Genomic DNA, 18,645 nt, shown 5'->3' with positions numbered 1-18,645 from the left:
AGTGTACATCTAAAATAACATATTGTTTCTTTAGTATACCAAAGTTCATTTTCATGGTAGATATCTTAAATAATACAAATAATGAGAAAAGGGGGAGAGAAGAAAAAAGAAGGCTCTGAGCTTTGGAGCCAGATGGATTTGGGATTGAATTTTGGTTCTGTTCTTTACTGGGTGAGTGATCTTTGGTAATCTTATAATCTTTCAGTAGAGAATAATACCCAGACCATGCTGAAAGGTTAATGAGATGGTATATGTAAATAGCTTAAAACAGTGCTCCACATATAGTAAGTGTTGACTATGAACTTACACAAGTATAAATGCAAATGAACAAGTATTTAGTATTTGTAGGTTGGTGTACTGAGGAATTTACATTACACAAAGATGTGTATATATATAAAGGAGTGTGTGTGTGTAAAATCTAGTGAACATCTCTAGCTCTGTCTTTAAAGCAGAGTGCCCTGCTCAATAAAGGGGATATTTTTATGATTATTAATAACACCCCAAATTCTCTCCCCTGGTGATAATGTCTCTTAATCTGTTTTAACATAAAATAGTCTTTTGAAGGTATTTTCGGGATACTACTTTGCAATCTACTTTTTTTCATTTAACACTGTTTTATAAATATTTTGCCACAATGCCAAATTTAACAGCCATAGATTATTCTATTGTAGGTTGAAACATATTTTTAAGCTAATCCTTTATTAATGGTTATTTAGTTTTTAAAAAAATTTTATCTCCTACAAATATATGTGGTAAACATTCTTATGGTTAAATCTTTGTACATAGTGATGCTCTTTTCCTTAGGATAAATTCCTAGAAGTAGAACTGGAGGACAAAAGGCATGCAAGAGTTTAAAATACTTGGTTCTATTGTCAGATTACCCTGGGAATTTGTACTCTTTTGGTATATATTTTAAAACATCTTTGTGTAAACTCAGAAGTTAAAAGTCATGGAAGAATGCAATAATATCATTTACTTTTCCCCTTTTGTATAAGAAAAAACTTTTAATTAAAAAAAAAGGTTGTTTTTTTTTTTTTTTTTCTTCTGTGTGTGTGTTAAAGAAAGGTGGCTGCAGTGAATCCCTCCTCCCTATTCTACAGCTGTACTGGTCTTGGGGGTGGTTGGGGCCCATGGTTAGGCTGTATGTCTGGCTTGAGCTCAGTTTGGGCCACTTGGCCCACTTCTTTATAGGCATAGACTACATTGCCCATCCTGTCCAGTCATCTTACAGAACTTAGACAGCAGTCCTGAGGGAAATAATCTGCCATGGGATCTAGAAGAGAACAAGAAGCTTCGTTAGTAACATGCTTGCACATGAAAACAGTTCATTTTAAGAAATTTAGACATTGTCAATCAGTAAGTAAGAATAGTATTTACTCTGTGCACAGTAAACCCCCTCTCTGGGCAGCACACTTAAACTGAGCAGGTTGCTTCACAGTAAGTCTCTAGGGAGTGGTCATGGGTAAACTTTAAAGATTGGAGTCTTAATCTGCTGATCCAGTTCATTTCTTTACCAGTGGGCCTGGATATACCTGTTTGTCCCTGTGGAGTGTTGATAGGTGCCAGTTTCTTTGGGGTAACTATCACTGGTAGGAAAAGTTGCTGATGTATTTAGACTTCCATATATGTATTTAATAGCCTATGTAATAATGTCATTGCTGAAAGGATCTACATACAGTTAGCTCTGAATTAATCTAGTGTCTTGACAATATTTTTCTCTTTTCATTCAGTAAAACTTAGTTCATGTACTTACACACACACACACACACAGACACACACACATCATCATCATCATCATCATCATCATCAAACCTTACTATTCGCTGTTTTGTTTTTTCCTTCTCTTCTCTCCTCTTTCCATCATCTACTCTACTCCCCTTTTCTCTGGATTGAGTCACCTTCAGTTACCTTCAGTAGAAGGTTTTTTCTAAATATTCAAGAATTTCTTCAGGGAAGTTTTCAAGGACTGTATCTGCTTTGTGGTGTGAAGGCTCTGAACATAGCAAGAAAGCCTGGGTGATGTGTGTGTAAGTTTATTAGCTGATTTCTGTTTAAAGGGCTTAAAAATGTGTCATTCTGAAATGCAAGATTGAATTTTTACTGCATACTCATTTTTTTCTATGAGGATGACTGTAATTTTTGTAGGTAAGCAAGCAGATTGGTTATTCGTTGCAAATTCTGCTATTGCTGGGGTGTTCTGCTTTTCTCCTCCAGTGAAGCCTACAGATGTTTATGTGACAAAGAATCATGTTACAGTCGCTAAATTAGTCAGAGCTTTAAAGGAATTGATACTAGCAAAGAATAAAAGTCTGCAAAGCAGTTGCTGTTGGGAGAATTTGATTAATGCTTGGTGCTAACTGAAATGTTTTCCATACGTTTTCCTCTATGTTATTTCTCTTGCATTATTACTGTGTATCCATATGTATTATCTTTCAGTAAGATCACTTTTCTCACCCATAAATTCCCTTTCTGTCTGCATGCCATGTTCCTATTTTCCTAAAATAGTTCTGTTGGCTATTTCAGCAAAGCATATTTTCTTTAAAGAAAAGAAAGAAGTTTCTTTTCCCTAAACGGCATGCTAATACTTGTGGTAAGCAGAATAATGGCCTCCAAAGATGCCCATGTCCTCTTCCCTGGATCCTGTGGATATATTAAATGGCAGTGGGAATTACGGTATCAGATGGAATTAAGGTTGTTAGTGAGCTGACTATAAAATACAGAGATTATCCTCAATTATCTAGGTGGGCCCAGTGTAATCACAAAGGTTCTTTAACGTGGAAGGGGAGGCAGAAGAAGAGGTCAGACTAATTGTAATGTGAGAAAAGCTCAGCCTGCTGTTGCTGACTTTGAAGTTGGAGGAAGAGGGCCACGAGCCAAGGAATGTGGGTGGCCATATGTAACCTGCCAGAAATATTCTTGCATAATAAATGCATGTATATATTTCTCCTCCTTTTATTTTGCACAAACGGGAGCTTTTTACGCATACTTTTTGTATTCTTTGAGTGAGCGCTTTTTAAATCAGGTGTTGAAAAGAGATGTAGAGACTGTCATTTAGATCAATTGCATTCTTTTTGAAAAAGCTTCTTAGTATTCCTTCATATGACTGTGCAACAGTTTATTTAAATAATCTTCTATTGATGGACTATGAGGTTGTTTTCAGTTTTAGCTGTTCCAAGTTGTCTTAAAACTTTGGGGCTGCTATAGCAAAATACCACAGTCTGGGTGGCTTATAGACAACAGAAATTTATTTCTCACAGTTCTGGAAGACTGGGAAGTCCAAGATCAAGGCACTAGCATGATGGGATACTGGTGAGGGCCTACTTCCTGGTTCATAGATGGCTGTCCTCTTGCTATGTCCTCACATGGCAGAAAGACAGGGGAGCTCTTTGAGGACTTCTTGGGGCTTAGTATTCAACATGTGAATTTTGGGAGGACACAGACATTTAGTCTATGACACAAGTCTTTGTGAATATGCACAAATATATTTGCAACATAAATTCCTAAAAGTGGAGTGGATGGATAAGTTCATGAATTTAAAATTCTGATGTTTGTTGCCAAATTGCTCTCCAAAGAGGCCATCCAAGGTACACTCTGTATTATAGCCTCTGTCTAGGCTAGAATGTACCTTGAGTTTTAGTCACAAGTGGAAGTGCAAAACGCTAAGAGAGATCAGATCGTCACTCTCTTTATTCCCTAGTAAATACAATGTCAAACATTGTTTCCTGATTTCAAGGCTTCAGTTATGCAGATGATCTGAATCTTAGAGCCAGTGTGGTTCCTTTGTTAGTGATGAGAATGAGACTGCAGTTGGAGTGCCTGTTGTTGCCACTTAGTTCTTGTGGGATGACTGTGCAACTCTAGCAGGGGAAGGAAGGTGGTCTGAAATCCAACCTGTCTTTTCCTTTATTTGGGATACTGATGAACATAAAAACACAGCATTTAGCTAGTGTGCATGATTCCTGAGAGTAGTTCTTCTGTTTTGGAAATATCCTGCCTGTCTCCAGAAGGGGGACAAGACCTTGGCATATTAATTTTCAACAACAGGTAAGGTTTTGCCTTATAGGCTGGAAAAAATTATCTAGCACTTGCAGGGGCCATGGACATGGGGTGTAGGGCATTTTCTTCCAAGAGTCTTCCATAAGACTTCATCAGCATAATGTGTGAAACTACCTGCTCACCTCACTTTCACCATCTTAAAGTTTGTATGAGCAAACTTTAAAAAATGGCAATTCTACCACTTCTATGCTCTGTGATGTTAGGAAGATTACATAGTTTTCTCACCTATAAAATGGGGATAATGTACATAAGAAGCATGATAATTTTCTACAATTATTATTACTATTAATCTTTGCAAACCTGATGGATAACAATAATATCTCATTTAACTGGTTCTTTAATTATGAATGAGGTTGAACATTGTTAAATATGTCTAAAATTTGGTTTTTATTGATGTATAATTGCTTATTTTATACTAACGTTAATAATTTTTCTGCCATATATTTTTCAAATAAATATTTCCAATTTGTCATTTGTCTTTTGTCTTTATTCATGGTATTCTTCTCTTATGCAGATATTTTAAATATTTGTGTAGTCAGGTTTATAATCTTTTTTGTGTATAGCTTTTACTTTATGTCTTGCTTACAAAGGCCTTCTCTTCTATAAAATTAAAAAAAAAATTATTGAAGCCTCCATGTTTCCTTATAGAACTTTTACACTTTTCATTTTACTTTTGAATCTTTGATCTACCAACAGATTTCTTTCTCTCTTCAAGGAAAAATTTATGAAATTAAATATTAGAATGAGATTTGGCATAATCTTTGGGGCCCTTATGTTAAATATATAATATATTTTAACAGTGTGGTACTGCTCAGAATATATTCTTTCATTAACGATGGTAATTAATAAATAACTTTTTTACTTTTGAAGTTTTCACTGTTAACTATTTAGGGGTGAGATAAGTAATGTTTTGAACCATAATTGCAACACACAAAACATATCACCTTTTTGTTTTAAAATCATCATAGTAATCCATAAAGAGTTAGACATTCAGGAATGAGTTATCATTGAAGCATCACAAAATACATGCTACTAATAATCAATCTTTGGAATACCTTGCTGTTATCTAACTTTACTTTCTTATGTCTGATTATAGCAATTTAGTGAGGGGAAAATGTATTCAGTTTTAGTAATTTTTTGTTTTGATTTAAGCTTCTCAGTGGGGGAATTAAGATGAATTATTTATGCCTTATAGTCTTAGAGTTGTTTGAAATTGGTGTTGATAAAAAATAGTGACTAATGAAGGAAGCATTGGTATACATTGCTGGGGTGCCTGAGACTATTCCTTCTCAGTTTTTTCATTGTGGCCTAACAAAATTCTACTCTACTTGAAGAAGTCATGAATTTGTGACAAATGAACTTTTTAGGTCAAGAAATATTTTCTTGATTAAACATACATTACTTCTGTGATAACTGCCTTGTATTCTCAGGTCAGCAGTTTCCTGTGTTTAATTGCCTTTAGCCAATGGAGTCTTGTCGTGAGTAGGGGTCTAAAGGGAGCCTGACCTCACCTCCCAAGATGAGGAAGTGATTGTCTACATCATCATAATACATATATGTTGCTATTTATTGAAGTCCCTCAGAATATTCCTTAAGTGTTATTTCACTTTTCAAATTTTAATATCGGTGCTATTATTTTTTAAGTCCAAACTTGCAAAGTAACACCACTACACCACTGTGAGATAGCAAATATTATTCCCATTCACAGCTGCAGAGATTCCAGTGAGTGGGAATTAGCACCTGTTTTGCCTGAGGGTGAAGATGCCAGTCTGTGTTTCTTAACTTTCTAGCTAGTTTTCCTTAATTACATTTACATTTCTCAGGGTCAAGGAAGTTTTGAGAGGATAATAGTAAACCACCCTCTTATCAGTGACTGCAACAACTCTGAAGAAAGCACTTTATAATACTCTGCCTCTGGACCCCCCGTCTGTTTTCAGTATTGGGCTTTCACCACGTATTGTTCTTTTACAGTACACAACCCTCGGATGGGTGCTTCAACACCTACCTTCTCCTTTACTCCTCTCAGATGTCTCTTCACTTTGGCTTCATAGAAAAAGGAAAGAGAGATTGTTGCAGTTTTGATTTATGTATCTGATAGAATGTTTCATTTTAGGGGAAGGGTTAAGCAGGCATAATGGAGGTGGAATAAAAAAAAGGGAAAGAAGAACCTTATTTTTCTAACAAAACGAATCAGCTAACATCACTAATTCATAAAAACCTGATAAACCCAGTACCACCTGAGGACTTGACATGTACCAGGCATCATTCAGGAACTTTGTGCTCTTAATTTATTTAATCCCTAAGGTAGATTTTATCATCCCATTTCACACAGGAGGAAAGGAATTCAGAGAAGTTTTATTTTATTTCTTTTTTTTTTTAAATTGAAGTATAGTTGATTTACCATGTTGTATTAGTTTGTGGCACACAGCATAGTGATTCAGTTATATATATATATATATATATGTGTGTGTGTGTGTGTGTGTACACACACACACACACATATACACATGCACATATTCTTTTTCACTACAGGTTACTACAAGCCATTGAATCTAGTTCCCTATACTATGCAGTAGGACCTTGTTGTTTATCTATTCTGTACGTAGTAGTTTGTACAGAGAATTTTTAAAGAAACTTGTCTATGGTCATACAGAGCCAAGAATCAAATCCAAAACTCTGTGACTCCAAAGTTAATGTGTTTATTCATCTATTTCTTACATCTCTAAATACCATTCATATTCATACATCTTCCAAATATCTCTAGACCACTACATCTAGTCGGGACTGCTGTAGTCTAGACTTCTAGTTTAGTCTTGACCTCTCCTCTGAACTCCAGACCTGTTCTTCCAGTCACCTACTCAGCATCTTCACTTGAATGGCCCATAAATACATCAAACTCATTCTGATTTCTAGCACCTCCTCCACCTACTACTCACTCATTTATTTCCTTCTCAGATCTTGACTGCTCCACCCTTCTGGTTGCTCAGGGCAAAAATTCCTGGGAGTCATGCATGACCCCTTTATTTCTTGTACTCCACCCGTACTCTGTCAAGAAGTCTGGTTGACTTTATCTTCAAAATTTGGGATCCCATTTCTGCCTGGATTACTGCAGAGGTCTCTGACTGGTGACCCTACTTTCACCCTTGATTCCCAAGTCTATTCTAAACACATTAGCTAGAGAGAGCCTTTCCAGTCAGAACTGTCTTCTCTCCAAACCCTCCTGAAGCTTTCCTTCACTCTCAGGATTAAAACCCCAGGGCTCTGGCCCTATTACCTCTCTGACCTTATCTCCTGGTACGTTGCCTCCTGCTGACCTGCTCCAGGCACACAGGCCTTCACACCGTCCCTTGGACCGCTGTGCACACAGCTGCTTAGTTAGCGTTTCTGCCCTTCATCTTCCCTCTTCCTGGAATGATCTCTCTCCAGATACGCAGGGCTCACGCCCTTATTTCCTGCAAGTCTTTGAGCAAATGGTTCCTTCTAAGTAAGGCTGAAAAAAAAATAACATTTATCTTTTAAGGCAGGACAAGAAAAATTAAATATAAAATTGTCTATGTTTCTTCGGGCCGCCTCCCTCCCTAATGTGCCGTGTGCATCTGCATTACACATTAACCACAGCTCCTCAAATGTGGGCGTGCCTTCTAGGCTGTGAAGATCTATTTTTTCCTTTCTTCTGATGCTATCAATGTAACTTCTTAGAAGAATAGCATTCTTTCCAGTTCTGTAGGGGGTCATGGTGACTTGCTGCTCACTTTGTATGTGTTTACTTGGACTGTGTATTCTTGGTGAACTTTATGTGAAATATGTCATTTTGATGTCTTTGTCTCGAAAATGTATATGACTGTGCCTTTGACTTCCAACAGGCAGAACAGTTCTCAGAGTTTTCTGAGACTGCTTCACGGGGTATAATCCTCAGTTTAGCTCAAATAAAATTCCTTTTTTTCTACTTAACTTGATTGAATTTTCATTGACAAGACCTACCCTGACCATTCCACTGGCTGGCATTCCCCACTCCCTTACCCTGCTTAAATTTTTTCATTGTAACTATCACCTTCTAATTATATAATTTATTAAATGTGTATTGTCTATTTCCCCTGCCCTTTTCATGTGACAGGGATTTTTTTTTTTGTCTGCTTGGTTCAATTTGTATACCTAGCAGTTATCTCAAGGCCTGGCACATTACTGGTGATCAATAAAATCTGCGGAAAGAATACATTTATTCACAAACATGTATTAAGCTCTGTGCTAAGAGTAAGAAATACAGGGGCCTTCCCTGAGTCTCCAACTTCTAATTGATTCCATTCTTTTAGGATTTCCACCTTTCAGTTAAAGGGAAATCAAGTTCTAGAGAGACTGTAAGTCCCATCAGCATTCAGCAATTGCTTTGTGTGAGATGTTTCAGAAAGACAGATAGAATTACACCTTACAGCAACCCATGAGGAGTATATTGCCTGTGATTTTCAGGAAACTGTGTTTCAGGGATATTATGCACCCTGCTAAAATCCAGTAGCCTCTCAGGTATCATAAGGAAGAGTCAAACCCATGTCTCTCTGTCTGTCTGTGCTTTCCCTGCTCCGTCCCCTGCCTCTCCCAGCTCCCCATCACCCGTGGGGTGAGCCCCATTTTCCAAGCATGGCATGTAAGACCCTTTAGTCTGCATTCAGCCTGTCTGGTGAAATGCAGTTTTTCTTTCTCTTCTGGGGCACTGTCAATTCCAGCTTATGTTTAAAATCTTGCTCTTTACCTAATAGGCCATATGCTTATCATTTCACACCTCTGCAGAGTGTTGTTCCACTAACTCGAATGCTTTTTCTTCCCTCTCCTGCCTGCAGAGTCTGTGCTTGTCCTTGGAATCCCAGCTCATGTGTCCCTTCCTCTATGACACTTTTTTAAGCTTCTCTTGGGGAGGTAGTTGGTTGCTGCACACTGCTTCCCAGAATGCCACCTATCATGTGGTAATTACTTATGCTTTCCACTATGTTCTGGTTAGTCCCTCAGGAATGAGACTTTCTTCTGTTCTTCTTTGCTTTAACAATACCTAGGACAGGGCCAAGAATATACCATATACTAACTAAACGCTTTTTCGGTCACTTAATGATGATATGAGCTATAGTGAGTAATGAAAACATCTAAGGATTCTGAACTTAAAAATAGAAGAATGACAGTGGTAATCTGAGAAGAGTCTAGACAACACCTCAAATGCTCTGTGGCTGAAACATTCATTCATATGTTTATTGCTGTAGGCTAGTTAAGGGTAATAGCATGAACTTAATGGATTTATCACCTAGCCTGGCCACTTATGTTAGGCTTAATCTTGCCACACTACTGATCTTTCTAAACCTCTGCCTGGTCTATGAAATGGGGATAATATTGGTGGCTACCTAATAGTATTGCTGGGAGGATTTGACAAGGCATATAAAGGGGCTGCTATATATTAAGCACTAAGTACATAAATAAATAAAATTGCAACAAAGCTTTCTGGAGGAATTAATATTTGTACTGCATGATCTTACATTTAAATTGTATTGAATAGATTGAACAAAATGCTAAACTAAGGACATCGGTCATTAAAAAAAGTCACTTTTTTGTTACTTTGTGTGTTCATCCTTCAGAATTATTTCTGACACTCAAATCTTTTTTTTCATTTGAAGAGATAAATATTTTAAACATTTAAATGAAGAGGGTTTAGAAATGGTTACTATTGCAGGGTAAACAGTTGTAACCTAAGAGTTGAATGTTTCATCAGATTTAATTACAGGCATGTGACAGTCTTAGTGTTGTTATGAGATGGTTTAGGGAGAGATTTTACCAAGTAGAGCATTGGATTGCAAGAACTGAATCTTGCCCAGAATCTGTGTGGTGGGCCCTGTGATATGGTGTCCAAATGATAGAATTATGTTTAGAGAGTCTTCCGTGAAAAATTTAAAACCACGCAAATGTACATGTCCAGCTGCAATATGATTTTACATTTACTTAATATCTGGCTCTTTATACTTTCCATGCGTTGTCAGAAACTTCCTAGGCTGCCAATAATGAAAGAATTTGGATTAAGTAAATGTAATATGAAGTCTGTGACATCTGAGGATAGGTTAGCCAGCTTAATACCAGGTGGTTAGAGGCTGGGGATGTTTTTCATGGTTATAAGTCTCCATTCCAAATTTTTATTCCAGAAATTGGTGTGAGAGAATATGCTGAGAAAATATATGAAGTAAACAATGACTTAAGAAATGGGCATGGGAGTCAGGGATTTATTTTCCCTGTTCCACTCTAACATACTTGAAGAAATACCACAAATTACAGATGTAACAAATTATTCTTCAATTCATTAAAACATATTGTGTTTTGCTGCTACTAGGGATAGAACAGTAAATAAGGTGGAAATAGTGAAACTTATAGCTTGATGGATAAAGCAGGCATCAAACAGATATATAGCACATCTATATTTACCAAACAGATAAGGTGGTCAGAGAAAGCCTTTCAGAGCCCTTGAGAGTTAAGGTGCAGGATTTCAGGAAGTCAGCCTTGTGAAGAGGTGAGTTTTAGACAGAGGGGGCTCGGCACGTGCAAAGGCTCTGACAGGTGAAAGAACTTGAGTCTTGCTGGTGCAGAGAAGAGGCCAGTGGAGCAAGAGTGGTGGTGGGAGACCAGTTAGGAGGCTGTTGTATAAGAGGAGACGTGGTGGTTCAGGGTGGTCATGGTGGAGAGAGAGAGAGAAGATTGATGTGTTCAGGATGTATTTGAATGGTGGAACCAATGGGGCTTGTTAGATTGGGTGTGGGGAGTGAGGTTAGATGGAGAAATCAAGGATGACTCCTAAGTTTCTAGTTCGAGGAACTGAATGGATGGTAGTGCCATTAACCGACACAGGAAATTATCTGAAGGAAATAGAGAAGGCCACATAACGAAGGCCAAAGGAAGTATGAAGGTTGGCAGCCCTTAGTAGAGTCTAGCCACCCACATGTTTTTATCCCCATTCTCTTGCTCTTTACCAAAATAAAAGCTTTTCATCTGCTGCAGACTCTTTGAACACAGTGCAGTCTCTGTGTCATCAATAATTTATGCATTGTTCTCAAGTAAAAGCGTTAGTGTCCAAGGCCTTGTGATTCGGATCTGGTTTCCCAGAATATTTCACAGGGCAGATATGAAAGGGAAGATTTGAAAACCAAAAATGCCATCATTTATTAGTATGGTGCAATTTAAAGGGCCATAATTAAATTTTACCCAGGGTCACTCTCCTTTTCATAGGTGTTTATAAAAGTTACTGTTCTTCCAGGACCTGTTGTAGTAACACCTGCACCCTGTTTGTAGGAAACTAAACAGATCAAGCGGTGTGCTTTGCTTTCGGCTGATTTTAACCCCGTGTATAGCACCAGCAAGGCTTTTGGAGATATAGCGTTGTAACCCTCCGTTTCAGGAAAGTAACTACTCTTGTCTGTTCTTATTCTTCTAACAATAAATAACTTCTCTTGTCATGAATAAAACATCTTCAGTAGAGATAATTTGAAAAGTGCAGAAAGTTATACAGTCACTTGTAATTTCAATACGAAGAAGTGATATTTTTTCCAGTCTTTAAAAAACCTACTCCATGTGATGCTTCACATTCTGTACAGTTTTGTATCATCCATTTTTTCCCCACTTTTCCACATTCTGTCATGACTCTTTTGTATATCTGACTAACTATTTTTGAAAGACAACATTTTAAATGGCTATGTACCATTCAGTGGTGTGGAGCATTTAATCACTTTCTTGTTGTTGAGCACTTAGGTTATTTGTTCTTTGCAGAGAACTTTTAAATGAAGGGAAAAGTCAGAGTTTTTACAGAACACAGTTTTACAAAAGAAACAGTCTTTTACTCAAACCAAAATAATTTGTAAAAATCAACGTCTTCTTTAGGCAAAAAATCAATGTCTTCTCTAGGCAGTTTTAGAAGAATAATTGGGGCATCTGACCAGTAAAAGCCCTGGTCTCCTGGGCTGTGCTCTCTTAGTTCTTTTCTGTGCCCTGGAGGTACCAGAGCTAAATGTCGACTCCCCTTGCCAAGCTCCTCAGCATCATTACTCACTAGGATCTTTACCCTGATCCTTTGCAGTCTCTCTCTATTTCCATTTGTAGCTGGCACCTCTGGATCTTGCCTTGCAGCACTGGCTTGAACTAGGGAGAAGGAGGCACCGTCCTCTTACCACAGTTTTGGGCTGCCACATTTGCATGGCTTCTTCCTCAGCCCAGCCCTCCTTTGAGGCAGTCCCTCAGGTCTTAGCAGGTCACCTCCTTCTAGCCATACATCTACTCAACAACTCTTTAGTGAGCACCTGCCAAGTTCCAGGACCTGGGATAGTTAGTGGGGGGAAATGGAAAGACAGATGCAGCTGCCCTCATAATATATGCATGGCGGGAAGAAGCTACACTGAGGGAGGATAGATTGTTATGTGTGGCGTGAGAGAGTGATGCACCAAACAGTGTTCTAGGTAGTTCTGACCTTAGCTAATATACCTAGTATAGATCACTCTCTATCTGTCATACTTTAGAACTTGTGCACACACCTCCTTTGGGTATGAGCTAGATGAAAGGACACAGTCGGTGAAACAGAGGCACTGCCTGGTAATTCTGTGCTCTCTGCTGGCCTTTTCCATTATGGGAACTGTCAGCCTGGATCCTCAGGTGCCGTAGTGTAAGGCTCTCATAGTCCTTCCAGGATCAGGAACTGTTCTTCCCCTCTGTGCTTGTGACAGGATTCATGGCCCATGTTAAATGTGGTGGTGGGTGGAGCTGTCCGCCTAGAAGATGACATATATTTTTTTTGCATTTCTCTCCTCTTAAAAGGATACTGTGAACTAGAATATAAGTGGGTTTTGCCTTTGTCTGGTCATGCCCTTATCATACTTGGTCCGTACTGTAAATGTGCTGCGCTTGAGGGCAGGGTAACATGTTGTGCTTTTTTTTTTTTTTTTTTTTTTGGTTTGGTTTATTTGGTAATTTGACAAATATATCTTCATGGGTGACGAACAAGACAGTTTTACCTGCTAAATTCTTTGTGAGCATTTTCCCAACACATTCATTATTTTCTGAAAACAAGCAGTAGTTCTGATGGATATAATTGCTATGAAATTCTCTACTGAACATATCAGGGAAGTTCAGCAGAGAAATAAATTTGGATTTTAGCAATGCATCCATCTCATATTCCTTTGCAGAGATGAAGAAATATGGGCTAGTTAAAAGGAAAAGCAGGTGAATTAGGGACATTAGGTATTATATTTAGTGATGATGTGGTACAGGGAACCCTAGACACTCACTCACTAGTCCTGAGTTAGCACCTCTTCTTAGTCATGTGGGTCTGGGATTTGCACTCACATCATTTTGCATGCACCAACCACTAGGCTGTACCTAACCTACCTTAGTCCCAGTTTGATCAGTGAGGTAGTGGGAATTTATTTATCTGACAAAATATCAGGTGCTGTTGATATTCATATTTTAGTAAATTTCAAGTATCTTGCTGGTGTACTCTTCCTTCTTTCTGTTTAAATTGGCAGTAGGACTTCTTGTTTCAGTTTAATGATCCAGGTAAGATGGAGGACTATTGATTTGTGTTAGGGGAAAAAAGGGTCTCAGTGCATTATTGAAGAGTGTATTTCCTGTTCAGAGTTATGTGAGATTAATTGAAATAAAATAGAAGAAAGTGTAAATTAGAAGGAGCTTTGCACATATAAGGGATCCTTTTATATCAGAGTCACTCTGGAGCGGGGCGGAATTCTGATGATGTACTGTGGGGTTCTAACTTTGATCCTGCCCATTTCAACACTGTATCAGTATCTGGGATGAAGGAAATAGAGAGAGAGATGCTGCTTATCATTGACTTGTGGATGATCTAAAGCTGTAGATTTAGTTTTCATTGATTATTTATGTTATATTTTTTCTAACGATTTGAAGGATAAACCTTTTAAAATGTAATGATTTTAAATTGTGCCCAATTTAAAGCTTTTCATAAACATGCCTATAGCTGTATTCCACTATTTATCTCATTATAATTATGTATACATTATTTTTTTAAATTGATGTATAGTTGACATGTAACATTGTATTAAGTTTAGATGTGTAACATAATGATTTGATATATGTACCATTCATTCTTAATATGTCTGAAAGTACTTTCTTTTGCCCTGTCTGTGAATGATAGTTGGCCCAGGACAGAACTAAAACTAGAATTTTAAATTTGTTATGCCAGGGACTGTTTTTTCTACTTCTTTGTTTTACATACAGTTCACAACATTGTATTTTGGACATAATTAGTATTCTTTCTGTAGTATTCTTCTTGATGTGAATTTTTTAAAAGTAAGAGCTAAGCCTTAGGGAGTTGTAAGATATTGTTTAAAGGAATGCTTTGTGTGAGGGCTCCTCCTAATAGGAGATTGTTTGATTGACTAATGTACTAATGTGTCTGTGCTTGATTATTTGGCATCAGATGCCTAAATATAGCAAGTAACCCAGTTGAAGACCTCTGACATCAGCTAGTTATGTTATTTCAGACCCATACTAAATCATCAATTTGATAGTAGAAGGAATTTCTTTATTGTGACTTATTTTTCCTTCTAACAAAATGTCTTTGAAAAAAGTGGTGTGGTAGAAAGAGACAAGAGACCTGAGTTTTGTCACTTAGTAGTATATGAATGTGACCTGTCACTTTTTGGGATCAAGAATCTGTGCCATAAATTAAGAGGGGTGAAAAATCAGGATCCCTTCCAGTTCTTTTTCAAGTCCTGTTACCATCTGTGGAGTCTGGCAGTTACAATAATCCTATCAAAGTGGGATGTTTTGCAGAACCCCAGTTGGTTTGAGGCAGTGCCTCTGACTCCTCTGACTTACGATAACAGCTGTTTCTTGTGTGTGGGCCCCAGATTCCAGGATTTATATAAGCAGTCATTGGAAAGCACGCTGTTTTTCATGAGTTTTAATTTTTAAATTCTTTATAAATTGTATTTGTAAGTGGGTGTCAAGAGCATCAGGAATACTGCTTAACATGTGTGAGTGAGTGATTGGAAACACATCTGCTTTTGCTTTTTGAGAGTAGATTATTCTTTAGCTAGTCAGGTTATCTATCTGAATAAGACAGGGAAATCAATAACACATTTTCTTTTTGCAGAAGAGCAGTTATTTCCCATAAAGTTTGCATGTTAGAATTTTTTGTTTTTTTTCCCAGTAAAACATAATCTTTCTTTAGTTTTATCTGTTTTCAGAAATTAATGATTAATTTGCATAAAAAAGTTAATGTGGAAAACTTAAAATGCATTCTATTTAATACCCATTGTTATACATCTTTTCTTTTGGTTTTTAATGGAGACCTCTTTTTCATGAAGGAACATTGTGATTCTTCACTCAAAAACTAAATTTGCTTTGATTTCTTGGTTCAATGTAGTGAAGTTTAGTATCATAATTCTTTAGAGGAAACCAAATATCAGAAAAAAGAAGTGCTGTACAACTACAAATCCTATTTTCATAACTATCCTGTTTTATGAGAAATTACAACCTAGAAAAATTTTAACTCAGCATTTACAATTGTTGGCCGTGTTTATACACATGCTGTGTGATGGTATCAGAGATCTAGCAAGTATAACTTGTGCTCTTGAATAGAAATTATCATTTAAAGGGAAAAGAGGAGTGTTCAAGTCAAGAAATGTTTCTTTACCTTATGTATGCTAGAATGAACACAAATCATGGCAAAGTTCTGTGTGTGTGTGTGTGTGTGTAGTATTCCTGACATATATATGTAGATATACAAAATTCCTGCTAATCTGAGACATATAGATCTAGATTTATTCTGGAATTGAGAACAATGTCATCCTTCAGATAGTTCATTTCATGAAAGTAGTGCCTGTGGTCAAAAGCCTGTGAAGTACAGAAGTACTCTTGATATTAAATCAAATTCTTATATACCAACTAATTATTAGTTATATTTCAGTTTATTTCTGACCTTGGGCCTTAGGCTTCCACCAGTTTTTACAGGATTTGTTTGCTTAAATATTAAAATTTAGTTTTGAAATTTCACATCCATTTGATCAGTGTGACTGGTTGACGCATGTGCGGAGGCATCCTTTGGTGTGAAAGTCTAGGGGTAGCCAAGCAGGCTGGACAGGGGAGGAACAGTCCATTGGAGACAGTCTGTGGGTGGGGCTGGGCACTGACTGGTCAATGAAGAAGAGCCTGTGCATAATGGAGGTCAAAATGGGTCTGAAAGCTATGGAATCAGTTGAAGCAGGAAATGCAAACAAAGCAAGCAGAATATCAAGTAACTCATAACTGCAGCACCAAGTATGGGGGAAAGGTTTCTAATTACAGTGCTGAACTAATTTTCTTCTCTTGCGTGATTCCAGCTGAGTTGAAAGCCTTGCCTCTTTCCAGGTGTTCTGTAGCTAGAGCAGATGGTGGGCCTTCAAGTACGTATTGAACTAAGTAAAGGCTGGGGCATGGAAATAGAATCACAGAGACCTGTTGTATACAACAGTCTGAGGAAATAGGTCTGAAGCTTCTTCAGTCTGAAAGAAATGAAAAACAAGTATTAGAAAGCCAAAGCATTCTTTCAATATGTGTGCAGCATTTAAATTTATAAATCCAGCTCCTGACTTTTAAAAGTTGACTTATGCATATACTACAATTTCAGTCAAAATCATTCTGGGATTTTAGGGGGAACTTGAAAGAATGATCTAATGGAAAAATAAACATGAGAGCTTTCCAAGGAACTTCCCAAATAGAAGAGCGATGAGTAATAATGATGAAAAAGTATAAACACAGATCTATGGAAAAATAGTTGAGTCTAGAAGTAGATTCAGCAATATATAAGCAATATAATAAAACATATTTTCTCCAAAAGAGGAAGGATTACAGTGGTGTTGGGGAGCTGAGTAGCAGTTTTTTAAAAAGTATATCAATATCTTTTACTATATACCAGTATAAAATTGAAATAAATTAGTGAACTTAATGAATTGATGAAATTAATGAAAAATCATGTTCTAGAAAAACTAAAATAAAATAAAATAGAATATATGATAGAACTGTGAAAATATATCTTTTTGGGGTTTAAAGGCATAGAAAAACAAAGACAAAGATAAATTTGAGAAATATTTAAAATGTATGTTCAGTAACAGTTTTTAATAGAATAGTAGCAGAGTGGGAAAATAGATCTGTACCAATATGACTGATGAAGAATATCTGTAAAGTACAGTCATCCCTTGGTATCTACAGGAGATTGGTTCTAGGACCCCTGCAGATACCAAAATCTGTGGATGCTCAAAGTGGCATAGTCTTTGCATTTAACCTACCCATATCTTCTGATATAGTTTAAATCATCTCTAGATTACTTACAATACCTAATACAATGTTGTAAATAAAATGTAAATACTATGTAAACAGTTGCCAGCACTCAGCAAATTCAAGTTTTACTTTTTGGAACTTTCTGGAATTTTTCTTTTAAATATGTTCAGTTGCAGTTGGTTGACTTGACAGATGGGGAACCCAAGGATATGGAGGGCTGTCTGTATAAAGTGCTTGTTTGTTTTTATCCCTCAAACATTGAGACTTTTATAGATGAACGGACGAAACAGATAATTCACACAAAGGGCAATATGATTAGTAAAGTGTACATGGAAAAACATTTATCATAATTCACTGTCAAAGGTTGTGCTCAAATTTATAGCACATAGATATCATTTTATAATTTTAAAGGTAATCTCCCCCCATCACAAAAGAGAACATCTCATGTTGGCAAAATTTGTACATTTTTATTTTTAAAAGAAACCAGGAACTTGTTCACTGCTGGTGAAGAAATTGTCACAGTTCCTCATGGAGGAGGGGAGACAAATCAGAGGAAAAGTACAACAATTGCTAAAATCCTCTGGCCAGTAGTCCCATTCCTAGGACTCTATCCCAAGGAAATATGTGTGCACACCATGATCAAACCCTGTTGTTTCTCACAATAGCAAATAATTGGAAATAACCTCATTGTTTATCAAAAGGGAACTGGTGTATTAGTGATGCCACATCATCATGGCAGGATCTCATCAAGTCATTACAATGAAAAATATGAAGACTAAATGCTTGGGCAATACATGTAAGGTGTAATGTAAACGGAACAGAAACTATAATATGATTTTAAAGATTATAAATGCGTGTGAAAGCTAATAGGTAATAATGAAAGTAATTCCATTAAAATGATAGTTTACAGGATATTTTAAAATAATTAAGATAGTGTTTAATGTAATACTGCCTTTCCTGTAAATAAATAGGAAAAAAAATCTAATTCCTCTCTGTGAAGCCAGTTATAAGCATCATGGAATTAGAGGTCTGACATGGAGTTTGAGGTCTCCGAGGTGAGTAGGTAGTAGGGAATGAGACAGATCCACTATTTGGCTTTTTTTTTTTTTTTTTTTTTTTACAATCCCAGTCATGCAGTTCAGCTCTAAAGACTCCTTCACTAACAGGAAAAGCAGGAAGGGCAGGTTTCACAAGCCCATTAGCCCAGCCGTTTCACTGGCCACCTTGCTGAAATTTATTTGAACTTTACTTTCTACAACTTTTATGTGTATGTGTTAAGGGTGAAGGGAG

At 37.0% G+C, this 18,645-nt stretch overlaps 1 protein-coding gene across 8 annotated transcripts in view; it reads left to right on the top strand.

Moving 5' to 3' along the window:
* Window positions 1–18,645, top strand: part of ST7 (suppression of tumorigenicity 7) — a 229,856-nt gene that overhangs the window by 65,528 nt on the left and 145,683 nt on the right. The gene's annotated exons all lie outside the window — the stretch shown is intronic.

The sequence above is a fragment of the Camelus dromedarius genome, chromosome 7 (assembly GCF_036321535.1).
Source record: "Camelus dromedarius isolate mCamDro1 chromosome 7, mCamDro1.pat, whole genome shotgun sequence".
NCBI lineage: Eukaryota > Metazoa > Chordata > Mammalia > Artiodactyla > Camelidae > Camelus > Camelus dromedarius.
Note: the sequence above shows the minus strand (reverse complement) of the source record. Positions and strands in the feature narration are given on the sequence as shown.